At 40.8% G+C, this 25,145-nt stretch overlaps 2 non-coding genes across 2 annotated transcripts; one reads left to right on the top strand and one right to left on the bottom strand.

The window, feature by feature from the left end:
• Window positions 1–4,139: 4,139 nt before the first annotated feature.
• LOC141625693 (small nucleolar RNA R71) lies at window positions 4,140–4,248 on the top strand. The gene has a single exon (XR_012535460.1). It is a non-coding gene; the product is annotated as a small nucleolar RNA R71 (small nucleolar RNA).
• Window positions 4,249–21,294: 17,046 nt separating this feature from the next.
• LOC141625142 (small nucleolar RNA R71) lies at window positions 21,295–21,401 on the bottom strand. Its single transcript, XR_012534938.1, has one exon. It is a non-coding gene; the product is annotated as a small nucleolar RNA R71 (small nucleolar RNA).
• Between the last annotated feature and the right edge of the window lie 3,744 nt (window positions 21,402–25,145).

Here is a 25,145-nt window from a genome sequence, read left to right as displayed (position 1 = left end):
ACCCCAAACCTCTACGATGTTGGACACCCAATTTAGTCAATAAAGCACTAAGTTGTTTCTCTTTAAAATGCATTCCCCCATCGCTAATGACAACCCGAGGGACACCAAAACGAGGGAAAATGATCTTTTTAAACAGTTTAATCACGGCCTTTGCATCGCAATGGGGGGTAGCAATAGCTTCCACCCATTTGGATACATAATCTACAGCTACGAGGATATATTTATTACCTTGACTGCTCGGAAAAGGTCCTTGATAATCAATGCCCCAGACATCGAAAATCTCAACCTCAAGAATGCCTACCTGAGGCATCTCATGTCTCTTGGAAATATTCCCCGATCTTTGACAAGCATCGCACTCAGCAACAAAACTGCGACAATCTGCATGTAAAGTAGGCCAATAGAAACCAGATTGGAGTACCTTAGCTACGGTCCTGGACGGACCGTGATGACCACCATAGGCAGAAGAGTGGCAAGCCTCTAGGATATCCTTCACCTCCCACTGAGGTACGCATCTCCGGATGAGACCGTCTGCGCATTCCTTGAAAACATAAGGATCATCCCAAAAATATTGTCTAGCATCATAGGCAAACCGCTTCTTCTGCTGCCATGAAAGCTCGGGTGGTATCCTACCTGTCACAGCAAAGTTAGCAAAATCAGCAAACCACGGAGGTGGATAAGACCCTGAAGTAGTAATAGCTAACAAACTCTCATCAGGAAAAGAATCATTAATAGGCAACAAATCCTCCCTTTCTGTCAGCTGCAGACGAGATAGGTGGTCAGCTACCACATTCTCTGCTCCTTTCTTATCTCTGATCTCCAAATCAAACTCCTGCAAAAGGAGTATCCACCTCAAAAGCCTCGGCTTCGCATCTTTCTTAATAAAGAGAGTCTTCAACGCTGCATGATCAGTATAAACAATAACCTTAGAACCTAACAAATAAGATCGAAATTTGTCTAAGGCAAAAACAACAGCTAGAAACTCTTTCTCAGTGGTAAAATAGTTGACTTGAGCCTCATCCAGAGTTCGGCTCGCATAGTATATGGCATTCAAAGATTTATTCTTTCGCTTTCCCGAAATCGCACCGATCGCATAATCGCTGGCATCACACATGATCTCAAATGGGAGGTCCCAATCAGGCGGCTGAATGATTGGCGCAGAAACTAGGGCCTCCTTTAACCTGTTAAAAGCGACATGGCACTCATCAGTAAATTCAAAGACAGCATCCTTAAGGAGCAATTGTGTAAGTGGTTTAGCAATTTTTGAAAAATCCTTAATGAAACGCCGGTAAAAACCAGCGTGACCAAGGAAACTCCTCACTCCTTTAACATTCACGGGAGGAGGTAATTGCTCAATCACTTGTACCTTTGCCTTGTCAACATGTATACCTTTATCGTAAATCGATGCCCTAACACAACTCCCTCATTGACCATAAACTGACACTTTTCCCAGTTTAAAACAAGATTAACATCTATACAACGCTGCATGACTTTATCAAGGTTAGCTAAACAACGATCAAAGTCACTGCCATAAACTGAGAAATCATCCATGAATACTTCCATAATATTCTCTATATAATCAGAAAAAATCCCCATCATGCACCTCTGAAAGGTAGCAGGGGCGTTACACAATCCGAAAGGCATTCTACGATACGCAAAAACACCCCGTGGACAGGTAAAAGTAGTCTTACTCGATCGTCCGATGAATAGGGATCTGAAAGAACCCCGAATATCCGTCTAGAAAACAGAAAAATTTGTTAGAAGCAAGTCTTTCAGTCATTTGGTCAACAAAAGGGAGGGGGAAATGGTCTTTCTTGGTGGCGGCATTCAACTGTCTATAATCAATGCACATCCGCCACCCTATCACTACTCGAGTTGGTATTAATTCATTTTTATCATTTTTAACCACGGTAGTCCCTCCTTTCTTCGGGACCACCTGAACTGGGCTAACCCACTTGGAGTTGCCAACTGTATAAATAATACCTGCATCAAGTAGTTTCATCACCTCGGCCATAACAACTTCCTCGCATCTTCGGGTTCAACTTGCGTTGACCACATGCAGTAAGGCTTGTGGCCCTCTTCCAGCTCTATCCTATGCATACAAACCTCGGGGCTGATGCCCTTAATGTCATCCAGAGAGTAACCCAAAGCCTTCCTGTTTTTCTTAAGTACACACATCAAAGCAGACAGCTGGTCATCATTGAGCTTAGAGCTAACAATAGTCGGGGTCTTGCTCCTTATCATCTAGAAAAACATACTTAAGATTAGGAGGAAGTGGCTTACGCTCCGGTACCTTTACCTCTACAAAGATAGACAGAATCGCTTCAATGGTGTAGCAAGTGTTCACCAAGTTATCGTTGGCCAGGCTTAAAAGCATCTCATCTTCTTCTTCATTGAGCTCGTAGCTCTCCATTGAGGCAACCAAAGCATCCGCTCCTCAAAGATTCTCCATCAGATTACTCCGCACACTCATCTAAATGGGTTAGATCAGCTAAGGGATCCTTGGCTAAGGATTCCCTCCAATTACAAGTAACAACCCACAACAATATCAATGGAATAACACGTATCCTCATCAGCAGGTTCAGTTGCCTTGTGAGCAAGACTGAACTCAATGGTGTCATCCCCTACCTCTAAGGTGATGGTTCCGCGTTTGACATCTATCACAGCCCCAGCTGTATGTAAGAACGGTCTGCCTAAAATAATAGGTATCTGACTATCCTCTGCAATGTCCAAAACAACGAAATCGACAGGAATAAAAAACTTACCCACTCGAACGGGTACATCCTCTAGAACACCTATAGGTCTCTGAGTCGATCTATTTGCCATTTGAACGGTAATATCGGTCACCTTAAGTCTACCAATGTTTAACCTTTCGCAAACAGAATACGGCATGACATTAACACTGTCCCCTAAGTCATAGAGGGCCTTTCCAATTACGTGGTTACCTATAGTGCAAGGAATTGAAAAACTACTCGGGTCCTTTAATTTAGGTGGCACATTAACTTGTGAAAGAGCATTACATTCCTCCACAAACGCTACATTACCATCATCACGAAAATTTCTCTTACGATTCAAAATATCTTTCATAAATTTAGCGTAAGAGGGTACCTGGGTAATTAAATCAGTGAAAGGAACCGTTACCTCGAGATTCTCGGACCATCTCCGAAACTTACCAAACTTACGCTCCAGCTTGGTAGCCTTCAAACGCTCCGGATACGGGATCGCAACAAAGGGGTCGTAGGATCGTAACCTTCGGCTTCCGTAGGTTTAACACCCCCGTCAAATCATCAATGAGTGATGAATCATGCAAACTAGTTGATTGATTTGCATCCTCGCTCGAGATCCAACATCGATCGGGTAGGGGTGGTCGATCGACCAAGTAGCCGGGCGTGAAACAGTTCTGTCCCAATTAACGCTCATCGGTATCTCGATCGATCGATCGAGGATGTTGGTCGATCGATCGGATGTGCTAGGTGTGAATAGTTTCGACCGAAAACTATTTTGTCCGACAATTCACCGATCGATCGGGAATGTTGGTCGATCGACCAACAGTACTGGCATTCAGACTCGTTTTTGCATCAGAATTCAAACGAGCTTCTTCATCATTTCCCGAGTCTTCCTTTGGCTTGTCGGGACTTTCATAAGAAAGGCCACTTCGAGATTGATGGCATTGATCGTCTCAACCTACCTTCACATTTTTTGAAGAATTAGCGGCTTGCTTAGCCTCCATATTCTCCAATTGTTTCACAAAATTCCGTGAGGACTCAATCCCGGCTACTTCCATATTCGCCACTTGAACCAAAAGGAGTTGGACCATCTCTCTTAACTTCTCGATCTCATCTGAGTTTTGAACGGGAATTTCGACTTTCTCCTTGGAAGCTTCAGAAGTCTCGAGCTTCTCGAGACGGGTAGAAATGGAAGTCATAAGTGTCACAACAGCAGTCATTTCTTCACTTTGCTTTCGTGACTTTCCACGTGAACTTCCAAACTCAGCTTTATGGACTGCCATCTCCTCAATGGTGTTCCAACCTTTACTTTGACCGGTATTATTTTGGAACCTACCATTAGCAGCTACATCCAAAATGACCTTGTAATCATCATATAAAGCATTGTAAAATAGGTTGCAAAGATACCATTGCTGGAAACCATGATGAGGGACAGCTCGGACCAAATGTTTGAAACGTCCCCATGCTTCACAAAAATCTTCGTCGGCTCCTTGCTGAAAACTCGTGATTTTACCCTTCAAGGCATCAGTCTTTGAAAGCGGGAAGTACTTCTTGTAGAAGGCTAGTGTTAAAGATGTCCAATCAGTGACTCCAGCTGCTACTCTATCGAGGTAGCGGTACCAATCTCGCGCCGAATCCTTCAAGGAGTATAAGAACATAAACCCCTTTACTTCATCTTGAGTTACCCCCTCCGGTATAGGTATTGAACAAATAATAGTCCGTGAAAATTTCCATATGTTTCAAGGGGTCTTCATCCGGACCCAAATCGATTCCGTTCCACTAAATCAATATAAGAGGAACGAAACTCGAATTTACCGGTAGTAGGGGTAGGTAACTGGCGCCCCTTTGGAAGGTGGTGCTCCTTTGGCTGAAAATTATCGTATATCGTAGCCATAACTTCCAAAGTGAGAGTACTCAAGTCTTCCTCTCAAAAACCTGTCTTCTAACTGTGCAAAAGCAAAACTAGAAGCAAAGGTAAGCAACGGCCTCAAGGAACAAAAGTTCCTTGAGACAAGAAAAATAAACTAAAATAAAGCAAATGCAATTACACCGTCTCCCCGGTAACGGCGCCAAAATTTGATACAGTCGTTTAGTACCAAAATTAAATTTATAATTCCAAACTAAAACTATAGCTAGTGATAGTAAGGGTCGAACCACAGAGAGACAAGGTTGATTTTGTTTGCTATTTTTCAGTCTATAAAGTAACAATTAATTGGGGGTTTTGAAATTGATTGATTAACTGGCTAATTGCTAAAATGAATATTCTTAACAAGATAAAAAGAGGATCGGGAATTTCGGTTCACCATGGCAAATAACAACAGTCACAAGCAAAGCAGAGGTCTCATAATACGGTCTCAGGGAAAATAGGCTAGTCTTTCGATCAAAGCTCAAATAACCTCACGGTCTAATAATTCCCTAGAATTTATCAAAACTTTCACTCAAGAGAAATTCTAAATCTAACGATAAATCAAATTACCAATCTTTCAATCTAGCAAAGGAATCTATCAAAAGATAACAAGACCAATACTGAAGAACTCATGCTACACAACAATCCTAATTTCACACCATGGCTCACCTTATTCCCAATCAAAGGAATTACCTACGCATAATCGTAACTACACTAATTGCGAAATTAATAAATAAGAACAAATTCAACATGATGGAATCTAACTAGAACAAAGGGGAGAAATTCAATTGCTGAAATTAATTGATGAAACAAGAATCAAAATAACAAGGAAAAATAAGAAAGAGGAAGAATTGCATAAAAAGCTTACTAATTGAATATCAAGAACAAAGCATTCGAATCCAAGGTTTCCGTCTCAAGCTAGATCTGAAAACTAAGTTTTTTCCAGAATGAAAGCCTAACCTAAAAGTTGATGCGTTCTACTGATAAAAAGATACCCAAAGTTAATTACAAGTTGGGCTTTTAAAAGTCTAACACGGAGAAATAATTATCAGCTCGAAATCAGGTCGATCGACAGGCCAGAGTGGTCGATCGACTGAGTATGCGGAACAGTAGCTTCTGACTGAGCTCCAGTGGTCGATCGACTGAAAAGCATTATCGGTCGACTGAAAATGCTGAGCAGTGGCTCCTTGTCGCTTCCAATCAACTCTTCACTCCTTTGCACGCAACCCAAGGTGAGTGAATACGACCCTCCTTCTTCTTGGCTTCTTTATACTTGCTTCCGGAGGACGAACTCGGCTTGATTTAGCCTACTTCCACGCATTCCTACAATAAATCATAGAAAATGCAAAGTAAACCGTTTCGGGAGAAATAGCAGCCTTAAGCTACCAATTATGCATAGAAATACATGCCAAAACCACAGATAAAGTGTATAGAAAATGCACGTATCACCCTCCCTTGGTTCTACCTCTCGATTTCAGCCAAGGTTGGCATTTAAACTTAGATATAGAGGTGGCAAACGGGTCAATCGGATCAGTTTCGGTTCGGGTTCTTTCGGATCGGTTTATCTTTTTTATCGATTTCAGTTCGGTTCAACTCGAGTTGGATTCAGTTTTCACTTTTAATCGGTTGTAGATATTTTGGGTCGGTTCAGGTTCGAGTCAGGCCAATATCGAAGCAAATAAGGTTCGAGTCGGGTCAATATCAGAGCAGATGAGATTCGAATCAGGCCATAATCAGATCGGATGTCAAGGGATTTGGTCTTTATTCAAAACATTCGGTATAAGACAAATAAGTTTTTTTAAAAAGTAAATATATAATGTGTTTTTTTGTAGAACTACGATATAATATCAATTCATGGACGTCAAGTGGGTGACACTCATGTACAAAAAGACACTTTAGATGTGACGCCTAGGTACATACGGGCCATTTCGGGTGCCAATGTTAGGTTTCAGTCATAAATGTACGGGTTGAAATCAGTTCAGGTATATATCGGTTCGGATTAAAACAATTCAGGTTGAAACAGTTCAGGTTCATTCGATCTTGGGTCTATTTCGGATATTACAAATTCAGTTCGATTCCGAATCAATTCAGGTCAATTCAGGTTTCGGGTTGAAGTCCAGTTATACCTTTCGGATGTACGGTCAGGTGTCGATTCAGATATTTTCGATCGGTTTTTCGGGTTCGGTATACTTTTGCCAGGTCTACTTAGATATGGTAGCCCGATTCTCAACCTAATCGCCTCCCGCCATGCATTGGACAAGGGTCAAGAGTCAATAATTACCATAATTAAGCCCATAAGACAAATCAAGTCCACTAGTCAACCTTTTCTACACTCCCTCCCCCAACAACTAATTAAAATGGGATTTAATCATGTAACTTAAACATGTCGGGGTTAAATCGAACCCTAGTGAGAAAGCTACTCACTAACCATGGCTAATTTAACATTAAACATAATATTCACTACTCTAATCACAACATTAAACATAGTGGAAACAATAAAGATTAAGACATTAACGCAAAATAAACTAAACTAAACAATTTTAACATTAATATTAACACTAAACATGATATTAAACATAATTTAATAAGAAAGATTGAAACTTTAATCTAATCTAATTTAATGACTAAAATAGATGAACATAACAATAAGAAAGAGGTGAGAAATTAATACCAACTTTTATTAAAGAGCAATGTAATGGAAAATCTTCATACCATAATAAATCTAAACTAAGTAAAAAGAAGAAAAGATGAGATTTTAATGTAGTTTGAGGAGCTAAAATAGACTATCCTAAAGACGGCTCTAATGCCTCCATTCTGCCTTGCGCCTTTTATTTGAAGCTCTCTGTCCAGAACAACCCCCAAAATGAAGAGCTGCTCTCTTTCTTCAACCAAATTGTCGTTTTTATGTGAATGCAAGAGGACAAAAAGTTGGGCTTTGCTTGTTCATTCGTTGTAAGAAAGCTTGGACAAGTGGAGACATGGATATAGCAAAAGGCCCATGTTTTCGGCCCAAATCAACAAGCCACACCCACAAATAATCATCATTCGAATTCCACTTGATGACTCTCCATTTGGTATTCTTTCACTCGGTCTTGACCCATTAGTGTTACTTGGTTTTCATTCGAGTTGAGCACCTACACAAATAAAATACACGAGAGAAGTACCAAAATCCGACATATAATATAAATAGATAACCATTATGATAAGATTAGCTAATATCCTATTTTATTTTGGAATTAGTGAATAATCACTAACTAGGGTACCAATTTGACTAAATAAGAAATAAAATGTGAGTTAAAAAATGAGTAAAATAGAGTGTTATCAAATCTCCCCGCACTTTATTAGGTAAGCGGAAAGCACAATATAAGAAATGCTTACAATTATTCAAGTTACTAAGCCGAATGAGTATTATCGCACTCTACGCCCTTCAACTCACATAGTCGTGTTCATGAGGTAAAACATTACTTATAAGGCAAGTGAGGTCTTGAATGAAAAATACAATGCAACCAATCATTAAGAACATGAAAATTTCAAGTTTAGAAGCATTTTCCAAAAGTAAGCAGCTTTCCTTATCTAAGCGGTCAAGTTTAGCATTAGGACAAAAGGTCAACAATTAGAAAAGCTGTCTCGGGTTAACGGGATACCAATTCCCTAAATTTAGATCAAGCAAGATAGTGTGACATAAAAAAAAAGATGCCAAAGAAACACATTCTAAGACGGGAAAGGTGGCAAACTAGCCAATTTTTTTCAAGTTTAACATGCCACTACACAAGATTCGACCATTAACAAAACCGTTGATAAAAAAGGGGACTCAAGTTCCAATTTCTTCGCGGTTTTCGCTCATCTCTTATTTTAAGTATGGGTAATTATTGTACAAAAGTAACCAAGATCACTCACCCACGAATAGGAGCCCGCAATCTATTGTGGTACTTCTTCCTAGAACCAAACAAGAAATGCAAAAAGAGAATGTACATGTAAAGAGGCGATGGGTCGCAACGGGGCTAGGAGTTTAGGTAAAAAAAGGGTCGGGGCAAGCGCCATTTGGATAAGTGGAGCTAGTATCAAGTGTTTGCCAAAATTGTCGGCTCATCTAACCTAAACACAACTCGATAGATGGATGAAATCATCTTAGTCATTGAAACACATTGGGAGGCAAATACTCCCAACAAATATGCATTAGACACCCAATTAAGTTTGTAACATGATAATTCAACCTTGTGAACAAAAAACATCATACATCTTTCATTTGCAACGCCTTTTTCTATCCCTTAATGACGTATAAGGAATGTTGCATGGCTTTCTTTTTTGTAAAATTCTTTTTTCTTCTCCTTTTTTTCAAACCTTTTGGGATACAAAAGATAGCCAAAAGCAAGTACATGTCATATTTAACGCAAACACAATTCATTAAGATCCGACCCAAGAAGTACAACATTGATTACTATGACAACACACTCGACTAAGGGTGGTTGTTTATAGGACGTAGTTAACCAAGTTGTTTGAACAAAAGAATAGGCTAAAGGCTCAAGTTGGTTTAAAAAAAATGGACCTAATATAAAAGGTATAACAAAGGCTTATTTGGCTACTGTGTGATTAGTTTATTTATTGAAATCACCCTTAAACATGTACAAAAAAATACTAAGAATTCTAATGGTATTAAGGAATAATGTCAAACTTGTGCGTAGTGATGTAACGCCCAACGTGAGGAGACCTACTCACAACCTAAATGAGGCCGGTTATATATGAGCCGGCCCATTGGAGGCTCTAAACCTCACCAATTTAGTGGTTGATTCGATACTTGGTCAAGTCTATGTTCGGTTAGGCATCACAACGTGTTCAATACTCAATAAAGTGGCTTATTTTCCCGGGTAGTCTAACAAAAATGTCACACTTATGCAAGCTATCTAGAGGGAAAAGGCATGGTCAAAATCGTTTATCATCATTGATGGCATTTTTCCTTCTCATTTTCAAACCTTTCAAAAAATGTTGCAAAATTTTTAGATTTTTCAAAATTTTGCATATGCAAATGCCATGAATGTAACATAGACAAACATATATACATGCAAATGCAAATGCAAATGCAACTATAAACTACATGACATATGAATTATCTAAATGCAACTAATCTATCCTAACAGCACATAAGCACACATATCCACCAATTTCCAAAAATTGGAACATCCTCGTCAACATACAAATACCGTCCTCCTCAATTATATAAAAAAAAAAAAGAAAGAAGGGGGGGAGAAGAGATAGTAAGGATTATACAAAGGGGTCTTCTAGCTCCTAGCGATATGCCTCCGATGCTCCAAGTGTAGCTATGCACTTTATTATACAAGACAATAATAATAATATGTACAAAACATATTTATGGATTTTTCAAGACATTTTCTATTTATTTTTGTGATTTTTGTTTAAAATTAAAGGAAATGAACATATTTTGGAACTTCTTTCAAATTTTCTCAAAAATAAAGACATGCTTTTCGATATTTTTTATTTTTTGAAAATGAAAAACATATTTTTGGATTTTTAAATAAGGAAATTTCCTCCTCACACTTATTTATTTACATTTGGGAGGAAATTGGAATAAAAAACATGTTTATGGCGATTTTTGTTTTTCAATTTTTTTGGATTTTTAGGAAAATTTTCAAAAAACGAATAAGATACATAAAAGCTTGGGTTGCCTTCCAAGAAGCGCGGTTTTAAGAAAACCGTCAAACCCACAATCACTCCCGCCAACTAATCGGGATCCCACAATCTACGGCCAAAGTCACTCAACGCCTTGCCCGTGTCGAAGTAACTCACATCTTTCAGCTTCTTCCAATTATCAAAGGTTTGGTCATTCTCCACCTCATTTTCAAATTCAACGGTATAAAACATTGTAATACCCAGATTCTTTGTGACCCGCAAAAGTACCTTGAGATGCGTGAGAAACCTATAGTGGACCTAGTGGAGTGTTGGATGGACTGAGTGAGTGTACAATAGACCTAGTGTAATACCCGTCCTTTTAGGGACCCTTTGACCAGCGTTGACTGACCTTGGGAGCGGGAATAGTCTTAGAAGTAAGTGCTGAAGTCATCTTGGGTTGCGTGTTAAGAGCGGTACTCGATAGAGTAGAGGCTACTCGATCGAGTAGTTAGGGTACTCGATCGAGTAGGGGGCTACTCGATCGAGTATGTTGGGTACTCGATCGAGTACCCGCCAAATGAGGGTTTTATATCGCGTTTTGTTAAATCCGCAAATCACTTCCGCCACTTTCCTTCTACCATTCAGTCGCCTCTTTCCCTTCCCTTCACCTCAAAACCTCCATGGAAACCTTTGTGAAGATCTTTGTGCCTTAGAAGAGTGTCTCTTGAGTCGGGTAGCGGTCTTTTGCTGAGTTTCTCCCTATAGGTATGTCATAATCATCATCCGTGTTCTTGTTCCTCATAGTTAGGGTTTGCTTGTTAGTAATCTAGAATTGTATTCTGGTTATAGGCGTTGCTTGATCGCTGGACATGTTATCTGTCGGCATGGATTGGTTGCGATGGCTTAAAGGTAGGTTCGCCTACTCAGTTTCTGTAGATGGTCTAGCGTTTCAGTTGGTTGTCGTGTTGTGTTGGTTTGTTTGATATAGTAATTGTACTGTGTTTGTGGTTGTGATCGTTGTTGATGGTTCGCGAGGCGTGGCCTCGGCTGAGTGGGGTCACTTGCGGGAGTGGCTTCACGCCCTAGTTTCGCCTTCTGTGGAACCCGCCACATAAGGGATGTGCACATTAATGGACAGGGTTATCGCTCGGTATGATGAGCGGGGATTTGGTGGGTACGGCTGCGGTCCCCCATCGGCAGGATCGGTCCAAAGGGACAATCGATGATGAGGATGTTGGTTTGTTGTAATTGTATGTAAGACTGTTAGCATCGTATTGTGTTGATAGTTGTAGTCGTTATTGCTGCGTCGTATCTCAGTACTGACCTTGTGTGGTTGTTTGTTTGTTTGTTATGTGTCTGCCGTGATCCCCTATGGTGAGCAGTCGGTCTTAGCAGGTGTTGATGTTGTTGATAGCAGGAGTCCGGGCAGGGATGAGTCCTCACGAGATATGACGGTCTTAGTGAATAGTCGTTGACTTGTACCTTTATAATGTATTTTGGTTTAAATCGCTTGTAATAAATATTAATAGTTCTTTTATCGACATTTGAATATTGCTATCCTCGGGCAACCGAGATGGTAACGCCCTTATATCCTAAGGAAGGCCTAGTTAAGGCTCCTCTGAATATGGGGGTGTTACAAAGTGGTATCAGAGCGACGATTTTGGAACCTGTAACAAATGAACATAATGAACGTAGGGAGTCTAATAAAATGAACCTGGTGTATGTGTAATGGGAGCCCCAGCTGATGCTAGATTTTGGGTGAGTAGGCGCCCTCATTTCAAAATCTTGGCCCCATGATACTTAAGCCAGTCACGTGGTATGGGAATGTGGAGTCCGTGTATATGTGTGTAATGTGCATGTTAAGTGTGCTGAGCTACCTCCTCAGGTTAAATCTTTGTTAGAATTAATAGGGGTGTGATATTGATAATTGGGCCGTGTATGGTAATTGTTGATGAGGTTATTGAAGTTCTTTGAATGGTTAGTGAGCTTATACTATGGTTATGAGATATGTGACGAAGATTTACGAAATAGTGATGCGTGAGGATGTGTAGCTGAATGTTGTGATATGAAGAGTGAACATGTGGGTGTTTGCTATAAGTTAATGATGACGGTAGTCATATACGAGTTTATAAATCCTACCGTAAGTGCTATGATGATAGTTATAGTATAGTTGAGATATAATTCGAGGCATAGCATATAGTAATGCGTTTATGCCTTACTTGTTGGTTGAAATTTTTCCGCTGCGTAATATTTAATTCGTGCAGAATGTATTGTTATGATAGAATGTAAAACATGATTGAATAATTTGTTTGAAAAATATGTATTTATGTGGTACGTGAAAGAAAGAAATAATGTTAATTATACGCTTTAAATTGAAGTAAACACGAGTTTATTAGTAACATGTAAAGCAAGTTTAAGTGTATTATGATGGCGGGATTATGTTTAGAAATGATTCGAGATGGGCAATTCGTATGGAGTAATGTAATGTATGCTTTAATAGTTGAGGCGGTGCGTAGTGATGATAATACATGAGCAAGTACGATATTTAGTGCCGAATTCCGAACATAGTTTGGACTCGACACGTGGTGTTGTTTTGCAGGTATTTTCGGCTTACTTCGTACTTCTGACCGAGTACTTAACTGTACTTGACCGAGTGCGAGTGCTTACTTGACCGAGTAGACCTTACTCGATCTAGTTAGGAGGCTATGGCGTCGGGATGTGGGGAAATTTCCTACAGATACTCGACGAAATAGCTCCTACTCGATCAAGTAGCGTGGTACTCGATCGAGTATCCAAGGCACTCGATCGAGTAGGGTGGTACTCGATCGAGTACCCTGTACTGATCGAGTAGGTTATCAGACAATGATTCCTACGGATTTTCATAAAACCCCTATTCTTCCTATTTCTTTCCTATTCTCCTCATCCTTCCTCTATAATTCGAAATAACTAAACCTAATTCCTCTCAAAATCTCTCTTTCTCTTGGGTTAGTGGTGATTCTTGGGGTTGATTTCTTTGCTTAATTTCGTTTCTTTACTTTGTTAATCAATCAAGGTATGCTTTCCTTCCTAATTTATGCGAGTTATTGTTTTGAATGTGTAAGAATGGTGAAATAAACTGAAATTTTCGGTTCACATGGGTAGGTTATTGTTTTTGATGGTTGAAATATGATTCACATGCCTTCTTTTCATGCTTATTGGTGACTAATTGCTGTAAATTAGATTGGAAATTACTAAATTTGAAATCGAAATTTCTAGGGTTTCCAAAATTGAAATTGAAATTTGGTTGTTTTACAATGGTTAGATGATAGAATTGAGCCTTAAGTATTGTTTATATCATGTTGGAGGATAGATTTTAATGATTTTACCCTTAAAAAGTTGCCTTAAAACTCCGTCTTAAAAGTGCCTCAAATGGAAATTCGTGATTTATAATTGAAAATTGATGTTGTAGTTAACATTATAAGTATGAGTTGAACTCCAATATGACAATAGAAACAATAATTGATGAAAATATGCCAAAAATTATCACAGCTGTAAAGACGGTCTGAAAATTCTAATTGAGTTGTTGTACATAATAGTGAAGGGTGATAATGATATGTTATAAATCATTCTTTCTCATAAATTAGTAAAGATGCCGCACATGTGATTAGAAGTGTGTTTGGAATAACCTTAGAAACATGCTAGGATATTCAAATTGGTTGAGCATATGTAATCACCATGATGATTCCTTTCACAACTATGGCGTATGAGTAGTAATAATTTGAGCTGGTATGTCAAAGTCTTAGAAACTGCTGGTGAATGTGTGTCCATAGCTTAATATTCAAGGTAAATGGCATGACTTAGGTGCTTCACCTGTTAAAATTTGTTGGTAAATTGATGTACCTAACTGAATAAGTTAAGTTCAAGATTACATGAAGTATATGCTTTACGTGTTTAAGTAAGTTGCTTAAGTCATATACTGAAACAGATGCCGAGACTGAACTTAGGAACCCGCCAAAGTAAACGGGGGAGGGGTAATCCACCTGAGATGGGGGAAGGGAGTGGACCTGTGGTACCCGCAGTTCCCGAGTACCCTTCAGTCGTCTTTGTTGACTTCAAGCAGAGAGAGCGTTTTGTGGCTTTACAAAAACGCAAAATGAGACCTACAAAGTGTATAGACACTACGGTGTTAGAGGAGTTGGAGATAGAGACGGATGTCCGTCACATTTTCGAGACCTTGGGTTTTACGGGTTTGTATAGGCTGAGGAAGCATACCTACCCATTCCTTACTTTGGAGTTCATGAGCTCTTTTAACTATGACCCAGCGGGCCAGACTGTTGAGTTTAGATTGATGAATACCAGTTTTACGTGACTATGGATCTGTTTGCCTCTCACCTTGGGTTGGCCAAGCCTCCCAAGGACTCCATCACCGATATTCCAACCGAGTGCGGCGTCGCCGCCTAATGCCTTGCTTGATCGGGAAGCAAGCTCCCACCTCGAGCAAAGATGGTGATTAATGACGTTCAAATATTACCTTGAGGGTCTTTCTCCGTTCTCTTCGAACCCTCTTTATGACAGAAAGGATATCGAACCGAACAATCATGAGGTCTTACTTCGATGTCTTACCTCAACCCGAGCGGGCCAGAAAGTGGTTTTTAATGCTCCTTCTATGGTTTGTGTTGCCCTTGCCTTGATGGCTTCTTCCTCTTCCCGCACTGAGTTGTGGCGCTATTGCCACTCGGTTAGCTGAAAAGCTAACCTCTTTTGAGGCTTCTTCGAGTACGTGCCTCTAGCTACCCCAAAGGCCTACCATGGATCGTGACTACTATCTCGACCTGAAATGGTTGAGGACCTTGGCTGACGGTAGCCTAGCGTGGAGGGTGTGGGGCATGAGTTGGATGAAGGTTCCAGCTCCTGAGCACCTCCCACCCACGGAGCCTTTGGAGCCGACAAGAGTGACGGTGGACTCGATGATGAGGAGGAGGAGGATGATGACGGACACCGCCCCTACTGACCTATTTCATCGACGGCACCATCCTCGAGGAGATGCCGGAGCCGACGAAGGGCGAGAATGCGGGAGTTGCGGTGGTGGAGAGACCTAGGGTGGGGAGGGGACCCCGTCGAGTGAGGGAGAGGGCCTCGGAGACTAGGCCGCAGCCGGTAGCGCCACAAAGAAAGAAGAAAGAAGATCGCATCCCTTTCCGTGCTACCCTTACCTCGACACCCCGGAGACGCGGTCCAGCTACTTGGCAGATAGAGTGTCATCTACCTTGACACTCCGGAACATGCACGAGATGGCGTACGCTCAGGGGATAGGGACCGAGGGACCGCATCCAGTTTGGTGGAGCGGAGTTGGGGACTACTCAGGGGTTTTCCATTCCTACGGGGTGGATCAGTCGACGTGGGGGGCACCTCAGTCCTTCCCTTACGGTGGCTTGACTCCATGGTACGTGGGCCCAGGAGCAGGAGCAGGAGCAGGAGGGGATGCGGGGATCGGGTCATCGGGAGCAGGTACTTCTGGAGGTGGTGATGATGAGGTGATGTTCGAGTAGCAGCAGCAGCAGGAGGAGTGATACTCCTTGTTCTTATCTTTGTTGATGGTAGTTGATGTTAGGTGGTGATGTTGTTATTAGACTTTAGTAGTTGTTTCTTTTTATTATTGAGACTTAGTTGGATTTGTATGGTTGGCCATAAGGCCGGATTTGATATTCTAACTGGTTGCAGGATATTAGAAGTCGGGGAGTCGTCCCGACTCGGTTTGATATGACAATTATGCGCAGGTGTGTTAACTCATGACAGGGTTTTATGAGGAGTTGGCCTGTAGGTACTCGACAGAGTACCCCGTACTCTATCGAGTAGCTACAGGACGAAATGAGAGAAAAGGTTCTGATCTGTGGGCTACTCGATCGAGTAGCCAAGACACTCGATCGAGTAGCATGGCACTCGATCGAGTACCGCTACCTACTCGATCGAGTAGCACTGTTACAGGAGGTTTTCGAAAATTAAAAAAAAAAAAATTGTTCAATTGTTTTATAATTGCAAGTTTCATATTTGGCGTGGTTGTTAGTGCTTAGTAACATCGTTGGACCGTTAATTCTCTATGTTGGAAGTCGTGCTTTAGTTCTCTATGCATATTTATATCAGCCAATGAACCGGTGATAGATTCTTTTGCTTAAATGTTGCATACGCCTTGTTCTTACCTCATTACCGGAATTACATCTTCTCATACAGTTATGCATACCATGTTAACGTGCTTTATCGTTTGCGACTAGTTGTCCCGGAGAGATATGTATGATTTATAATTTAAAGAGTTTATGCTTAGCGAGTAATGCCTACAATAAATAATATGTCTTAACCCATGTCATGAATGAGATAATAAGTAATAGGCGTTGAAATTTGGGTGGTGAACTTCGGGGACGAAGTTCCTTTTTAGAGGGGAAGAGTAATGTCGCGAAATAAAAAGGTCGTTTTTGACTAATGTTTTGCTTGTTTATAATGTTGTTGGTATTATGTTTTGCTTTAGTTACAGGAAAAAAAAAAAAATTTCCGGAAGTGTAACGAATTACTTTAGTTCTTTAAAGTGAGCGTGGTTGTATGTTTCAAGAGACGGTCATGAAGAAATAGTTATAGTAAGATGAATCGTATTTGAATCACGTTGCCAAAGTAACATGGTGGCATTAGTTGTACCACATGAAAGTTAATAGGAGACATGTTCTAGATTGATAGTTTGATAGTGGTTACTACATGTTGGGTGATCGTTTGATAGTTTGATAGTGGTTACTACATGTTGGGTGATCGTGGGTGGTGATTCGCATTGCGAGTTTGATGTTTTATATATATATACATAGAGTAACGGTTGACAGTGATAATGCTTGCATGATAGTAGTAAGAATCGATAGGTATAAATGTGGACGGTGATGATGATGACATGGGGGGGATGGTATTTACAAGAGGTAATGGTTTGACCGGGAAGATTGGTGAGATTGTGTTGGTTCCGTGTCGTGAGCGGGAGAGGTGAGTTGAACTTCGGGGACGAAGTTCTTTTTAAGGGGGAAGACTAATACCGGTCCTTTTAGGGACCCTTTGACCGTTGGACCTTGGGAGCGGGAATAGTCTTAGAAGTAAGTCTTTGAAGTCATCTTGGGTTGCGTGTTAAGAGCGGTACTCGATAGAGTAGAGGCTACTCGATCGAGTAGCTAGGTTACTCGATCGAGTAGGGGCTACTCGATCGAGTATGTTGGGTACTCGATCGAGTACCCGCCAGCGAGGGTTTTATATCGCGTTTTGTTAAATCCGCAAATCACTTCCGCCACTTTCCTTCTACCATTCAGTCGCCTCTTTCCCTTCCCTTCACCTCAAAACCTCCATGGAAACCTTTGTGAAGATCTTTGTGCCTTAGAAGAGTGTCTCTTGAGTCTGGGTATCGTCTTTTCTTTGAGTTTCTCCCTATAGGTATGTCATAATCATCATCCGTGTTCTTGTTCCTCATAGTTAGGGTTTGCTTGTTAGTAATCTAGAATTGTATTCTCGGTTATAGGCGTTGCTTGATCGCTGGACATGTTATCTGTCGGCATGGATTGGTTGCGATGGCTTAAAGGTAGGTTCGCCTACTCAGTTTCTGTAGATGGTCTAGCGTTTCAGTTGGTTGTCGTGTTGAGTTGGTTTGTTTGATATAGTAATTGTACTGTGTTTGTGGTTGTGAACGTTGTTGATGGTTCGCGAGGCGTGGCCTCGGCTGAGTGGGGTCACTTGCGGGAGTGGCTTCACGCCCTAGTTTCGCCTTCTGTGGAACCCGCCACAGAAGGGATGTGCACATTAATGGACAGGGTTATCGCTCGGTATGATGAGCGGGGATTTGGTGGGTACGGCTGCGTCCCCCATCGGGGGGATCGGTCCAAAGGGATGGGCGATCGATGAGGATGTTGGTTTGTTGTGATTGTATGTAAGACCTCGTTAGCATCGTATTGTGTTGATAGTTGTAGTCGTTATTGCTGCGTCGTATCTCGATCGACCTTGTGTGGTTGTTTGTTTGTTATGTGTCCGCCGTGATCCCCTATGGTGAGCAATCGGTCTTAGCAGTGTTGATGTTGTTGATAGCCGGAGTCCGGCAGGGGATGAGTCCTCACGAGATATGACGGTCTTAGTGAATAGTCGTTGACTTGTACCTTTATAATGTATTTTGGTTTAAATCGCTTGTAATAAATATTAATAGTTCTTTTATCGACATTTGAATATTGCTATCCTCGGGCAACCGAGATGGTAACGCCCTTATATCCTAAGGAAGGCCTAGTTAAGGCTCCTCTGAATATGGGGGTGTTACACCTAGTGGGGCTGCAGTGCACCGAGTTGAGGATTTACTTGATTGAGTGGTTGACAATCGGTCGAGTGGGCGAGCACTCGACCGAGTGAGTGGCCCTCGACTGAGTGGACAATCAACCGAGTGCCACTGAATAATACCCGATAAACGCCAATTTTGGGATTTCACCTTATCTTATCCAAATCATTTCATCGTCCTTCCTTCTTCCTCTAAACTCTCACCCTACTCTCTTAAAACCCACTCAAACACATTCTTATGGGATTCAAGCTTGATTTGGTGGATTGTTCATCTTCCTTCTTCCTTCCTCTTACTTTGTAAGTTAAGATCTACCCTTCTCTAATTAGTTTAAACCGTAACTTTTGGGGGTTTTCTTTTGGGTATGATGTGACTTATATTTGCACACATTTAGTCCCCGAACTAGCCTCGTTCCTATGCTTTCTTGCATGTATTAGGGTCGTTTCTTATCTTTAGCTTCCCACATTGCATATTCTTTGAGGTTTTGTGTCCTTGGTAGGAGAGGAATGCTAACCTTGCATATATGGAGCAAAACAGAGTTAAATGGATCGCATCTAACGACCAAGCAACAAAGAGGAAACCAATACTAAAGGCCTAAGTCAATAAAACAAGTATTTGGGCAATGATGAAGGACCCCCAAGGCTCCTCAATGATCCCCACAGATCTTAAGAGTTAAGGCAACAAATTGAAGAAGAAGCCAAACTGATCTATGAGACGGGCGTCCCAACACGGCCCGAGCGTCCTGAAGAACAAGACGGGCATCCCAAGACTCAGCCCAACGTCCCACAAGCAGGACGAGCTTATTCCTTTACAGCATGGGCGTCCAACAAGGGCAGGTCGAGCATCTCCTTGAGAGACTTGCAAGGCGTTAATCTTCATATTAGGGACTTAATCGTCATTTAAGCCCTTAGTTACCCTAATACTTGTACTTAGTATAAATACTCCATTATATTAGGAGATTAATCACCAAGTTTTTACCAGGCTTTACTATCTAGTTTTAATCAATTTTTATTAGTATTAATCAAGTGATATTACACAATTCAATCTTAATCACATCTTAATCTTTCCTTGACCATTCAAGTGTTCTTAGATTTAGTTGGGTAATTTGAAGACTATTTGGGGTTTATTAGAGAATTGACAACTCTTCATCATTCATCAAGTTTTCTTATATTATTCTTTGCTTATTATTTGGATCATCCTAAGTTGGTATAATTCCTTTTATCCCTTGCTTAATTATTGTTTATTGCTTTACTCATTCATCATGTTTAGCCTTGTTAATATGATTGACACCCTTATTAGAATGTTTTCCATGATCATGAGTGAGTAGTCTCCTAGCTAGGGTTAATGGGGGGATTAGGGGAGTTAATCATGGGGTAGATCTTTACTTAATAAGTTCATATGATTGATTTCTTGTTGTAGTTTCACTTTATGCACATGTTATGCTTGATGAAATGCTTGATTGACAACCTAGCATGAATCTCTTATCCATTCAACAAGACTTGTAAGACATAAACCAACTCAAGACTTGTTAGACCGTGCATATAGTTGATAGGGAGAATTAAGTCGACTTGTAGGAGTTGTAAAGTCTTGACCGACTCGGCTCTGAAATCCAAAATTTCCTAGGAATTGTAAGATATAAACTAACTCGATTCCACTATAACAATAATTTGCTTGCATCTATGAAACTTGTTTATGTGATCTCACGATGATTCCCCTATGAACCCATGACGCCCTAATGCTTTAATCAATTGTTTACAAATAGTATTTACTTGCTCTGCTTTCATTTGTTTACATTTCCTTTGTTAAGTAGTTTAGATTGCAAACCTCAAACTCAACCTAAATTGTGACACCCTAAGACATAGCTTTCTACAATCGGTAAACCAATACAATAACCGTCCATTGGGATTGGATTTTTACTTACCACTCTACTAAGAGTAGTTTGTTGAGATTATAAATAGTGTTTTGATAGGCGAGCTTAGACGACAAAGTTTTAACCGAATCAAAAATGGCGTCGTTGCCGGGGACGGTGTTCAATTGAATTGTTTTCATTTGTTGTTTTTAGTTGTGTCTTTCTTAACCTTGGGAAAGTCCAACTCCTCAAAGTAATTTTAATTGTTTTCTAGTTGTTTGGTTTTTGCATCTCTAGGAGATCACAAAGCGGTCTTTTGCCTATTGATCCCGAGATTGAAAAAACTTTGACAAATATTCGAAGAACTGTTAGAGGGACTTCAACAATTGTGGGTATTGGAGAATTTGTGGACATTGGAATTGTCCAATCGGATAGTGTTGAGTTTACCAACCCTTTTTCAAGACAAGGATAGGAAAACCCAATTCCAAACCAACCACAAAATCAACCTACAATGCTTAAATTTTCATCTCATTCCGTACCAACCGAGGAGAACCTACCAAATGGTACTCCAACACCACCCCACTTGACCGGTAATTTCATTGGCAAATCCGCATTCATACAATTAGTTGAGAGAAGTCAATTTGGAGGGAGGCCTAGTGAAGATCCCCATCTACACATGGAGACCTTTTGTGACTATTGTGATGTAATTTTCCAAATGGGGGTAACTCAAGACCAAATTCGATGGGTATTGTTTCCTTTTTCCTTGACCGGAGCCGCAAAACAATGGTTACATAGCCTAGACAAGGCCACTTTTGGAATTGATTCATGGAAGAAGTTAGTACTTGCCTTTTACAAGAAGTTCTACCCTCCGGAGAAGACCAACATGTTAAGAACCCAAATCACCGGGTTCAAGCAAAGAGATGAGGAGTCTTTATATGAGGCTTGGGAAAGATTCAAAGATACATGTCGCTCTTGTCCTCATCATGGACTAAGCGAATGGTTTCTTGTTCAACAATTTTGGAATGGGTTGTATGAAGATTCAAGGAATGTGCTCAACATGGGTTCTGATGGAAGATTCACCGAGGTAGATGACAACCAAATTTGGGCAAAGATAGAGGAGATGGCGGTTCAAAAATCTCAATATAGTAGGCCAATAAAAACTACTAGGGGAGGAAGACATGAAGTTGAATCCGTCACACAATTGAGTGCCGATTTGGGTGCCCAACTAAGCTCCCATATTGACACAATGAACTTGAAATTTGAGAAAGCCATAACCAAGATGAATGAAGCCTCTCAATCATCCAAGCAACATCAACATGTCAATGCCATGGTGGCAACATCTTCTATTCCAAATGGAGTGTGTGAGAATCATGGAACTTTGGGACATGATCAACAAGAGTGTAGGGGCACAAGTGAGCAAGTGAATGCTTTCCAAGTATACAAGAATGGCACCCCTTACTCCAACTATTATATTGAAAACACCAAATTTTACCCAAACTTCTCATACAAAAGCCAAAATGTTCAAAATCCTCAACCAACATACACCCCACCACCAATGAGAAATCCTACCCAAAGACCCTACTTCAACCAAAACCAACCCTCTTACAATCAATCCAATGACCAAGCTTTTGATGTTCAAAAAGTGGTCCTTCAAATGCAAAAGAGCCAACAAGATTTCTTTGCTCAAATACAAAGAGATAGCCAAGCCAAAGACACTACCATCAACAATATCGTTGTTCATACCAAGATGTTGGAAACACAATTGTCCCAATTGGCCTTTTCAAGTTCCCAAAGGCAAAAAGAACAATTACCTCCTAATCCTCCTACAAGACATGAGACCATCAATGCCATTCACTTGAGGAGTGGTACAAGATATGAGGGACCAAAGGTGCCAATTGAAGAAGATATTATTAAGGAAGGTGTCAAGGAAAGAGATGTGATGGAACCATTGAGGAGAAATCCTAAGGTAGTGGAACCAACTACCAATGAATCATCAAAGAAGAGAAATGAAGAGAAGGCCAAAGAGGTTGAAAAAGAACCTATTGTGATTAGACTTCCGTTTTCAAGTCGCGAAGCCAAGCCCAAGCTTGATGAGCAACTTGGAAAGTTCATGAAAGACATGCTTACCAAGAAGAAGTCCATAAGGAAGTTGGAGACCATCGCTTTCACAAAGATAAGTAGTGCAATACTTCAAGGGAATTCCCCACCTAAGCTCAAGGATCCGGGAAGCTTCTCCATTCCATGTACCATTGGTGATACAACCATCAATAAAGCACTATGTGATCTAAGTGCAAGTGTGAGTGTCAAGCCATATTCAATGTGTGAAAGACTAAGAGTGGGAGAACTCAAGTGCACTAACATGACCCTACAAATGGCGGACCGAACAATAAAGAAACCAAACACTTGGGGTATGGGAAGATGTACCCGTGAGAATTGGAAAGTTTTTTATACCGGCGGACTTTGTTATTGCTGATATGGAGGAAGATTCCAACATTTCAATCATTCTAGGAAGACCATTCCTACACACAGCCGGAACGGTGATTGATGTAAAGCACGAGATGCTCACACTTGAAGTTGGTGATGAAACAATCACCTTTAATCTTGATAAGACTATGAGAGCTCCCAACTTGCTTGAGCGATGCCTTATGGTGGATCACTATAGCCGAGAAGGTGACAAGAAGAAAGACCCATTCAAAGGACAAGTGAAAGATTGAAATCCTAAAGAGAAGGGCAAAGACACACCGCCCAATTGGAAGAAAGAAGTGGATAATGTTGAAACGGCTCTATTCGGAGAGCATGGAATTTTTCACAACAAGAATGAATGCTTGCAAAGCTCACCCATGACAACTATCAATGGAGGCCACATTGGCCATGGCAACAAGGAAGAAGAGTTGCTCTTGCCAACTCATGATCCTCCGAACATAGGGAAAGAAGCAAGGGAAGTATGTGGACTATGGGATGACGAATTTGAAGGACTTGTTAATCCTTACATTGGAAATGCTATGACTCTAGACCAAGAATTTGTAGACCCTTGTCACATCTTTGACTTGGGCTACTATATGAATGAAGACAACAATGTGCCAAGGTCTATGCAAGACCTTTATCATGACAATGAACAAGCCTTTGACTACTTCTACAAGGCGTTGAGCAACATCAACAACGCCCTTGCTTTACCCCCTTGACACCTCTCAAGAGAAGGAGAGTTTGGTGGAGTTCTCCCTAAACCACCATTTGTAAATATTCTAACCTCTTAACTTGCATTTCATCTAACTTATACATTATTCAATTTTTGCATTGCATTTTATATGCTTTGTTGTAGAATTTGTGTGACATGAGAGCAAGTGAGAGAGGGATTCTAATGTGTTTTGAAATGTGTAGTGATCAAGTGTGGGGAAGCAATTCCCTAGGCTAGCCAAGCCTTTGTAGTACACCCATAATGGAAGAATAGGAAATGAAGAAGCAAAGATTGCGGGAAAGAGATCCTCATGGGCAGACCTGAGCTCGTGGGGGCTGAAGCAAGGAAGAAAAGAAAAAAAATGAGCTGCGGCAGAATCTGCTCGAGCTGGCATGAGTTCGGGCGTCCCAGTGCTCAACACGCTCGAGCCGAGCTCAGGTCGGGCATCCCCAGAGCTTTAACAAAAATTCTGAAGCAAAAATCGCCCGTCCCCATATGAGGTCGAGCGTCTGTACCTGTTATAAGAGCGTAAACACGGGATTTGTACTTTATTCTTCATTTCTATTCTTCCCCAAACACAAACACAACACACTCCCTCACTACAACAATCAACCCCGTCATCCCAAAACACAAATTTCTCAACCAAATCCATCCAAATCAATTGCAAACTTGCTCAAAATCAAAACAAATCACTCCTTTGTTAACAAAAAGACCTTCAAACATCAAAATCTTCACAAAACCAACCACAAATTTCTAAGGTTAGGGTAAAATACAAAAACCCCAAATTGATTGGAAATTTGATTGAAATTAGAAGAATAAGAAGAAGGGAGAATTCAAGCATACTCAAGGTTTGTTGACACAAATTTGAAGGAGAAGTCAACAATGCCAAGGAGAAAGGACAACACCAAAGCACCCATTTCCCAAACTCTCTCCAAAAGACAAAAGGTTCTAGCATCTAAAGCTTTAGTAGTGGTTGAGCAACCAAGGGTACAAGCAAGGGAAGTCGTTTAGGCCATTGAAGTAGTTAATACCACTATACCGGAGATTGAGTAACTTAAGGATTATCCGGAGGTAAGTTTTATTTCTAATGAGTATAGAACCGCTTTTGAATCCCTTGCTAAGAAGAAAATTATCGCCACTAAGTTTGTATGCCAAGACACTTTGGGGAAATCGGGGGTGCTAAACCAAACAAGAGCATTGTTCGAGTCCATGGGATTGTCTATCTTGTTCGAAATGAATGAATTAACTTACCCTTCCCTCACATTGGAGTTCATAATCTCTTTGAAGGAGTATAAGGTAGAGAATCGAAATTATGTTGAATTCTGGCTTGAGAACAAGAGTAGGAGGATACTTAAGGGTGAGTTCGGAAAGGTTTTTCGAATTGCTAACCTTTGGGATATCAACAAGAAACCCGACAACATTGATGCCAAGCCCCTTTGGAAGGCGATTTCCTGGAGGAAGTTGACTACATTTAGAGAGTGTAATGCCTTGTATATCCATCATCTGGGTATACGGTATTGGCATAGGTCCATTTCCAACACAGTGATTGCTAGGAAAGA

This window comes from Silene latifolia, chromosome X, assembly GCF_048544455.1.
Source record: "Silene latifolia isolate original U9 population chromosome X, ASM4854445v1, whole genome shotgun sequence".
NCBI lineage: Eukaryota > Viridiplantae > Streptophyta > Magnoliopsida > Caryophyllales > Caryophyllaceae > Silene > Silene latifolia.
Note: the sequence above shows the minus strand (reverse complement) of the source record. Positions and strands in the feature narration are given on the sequence as shown.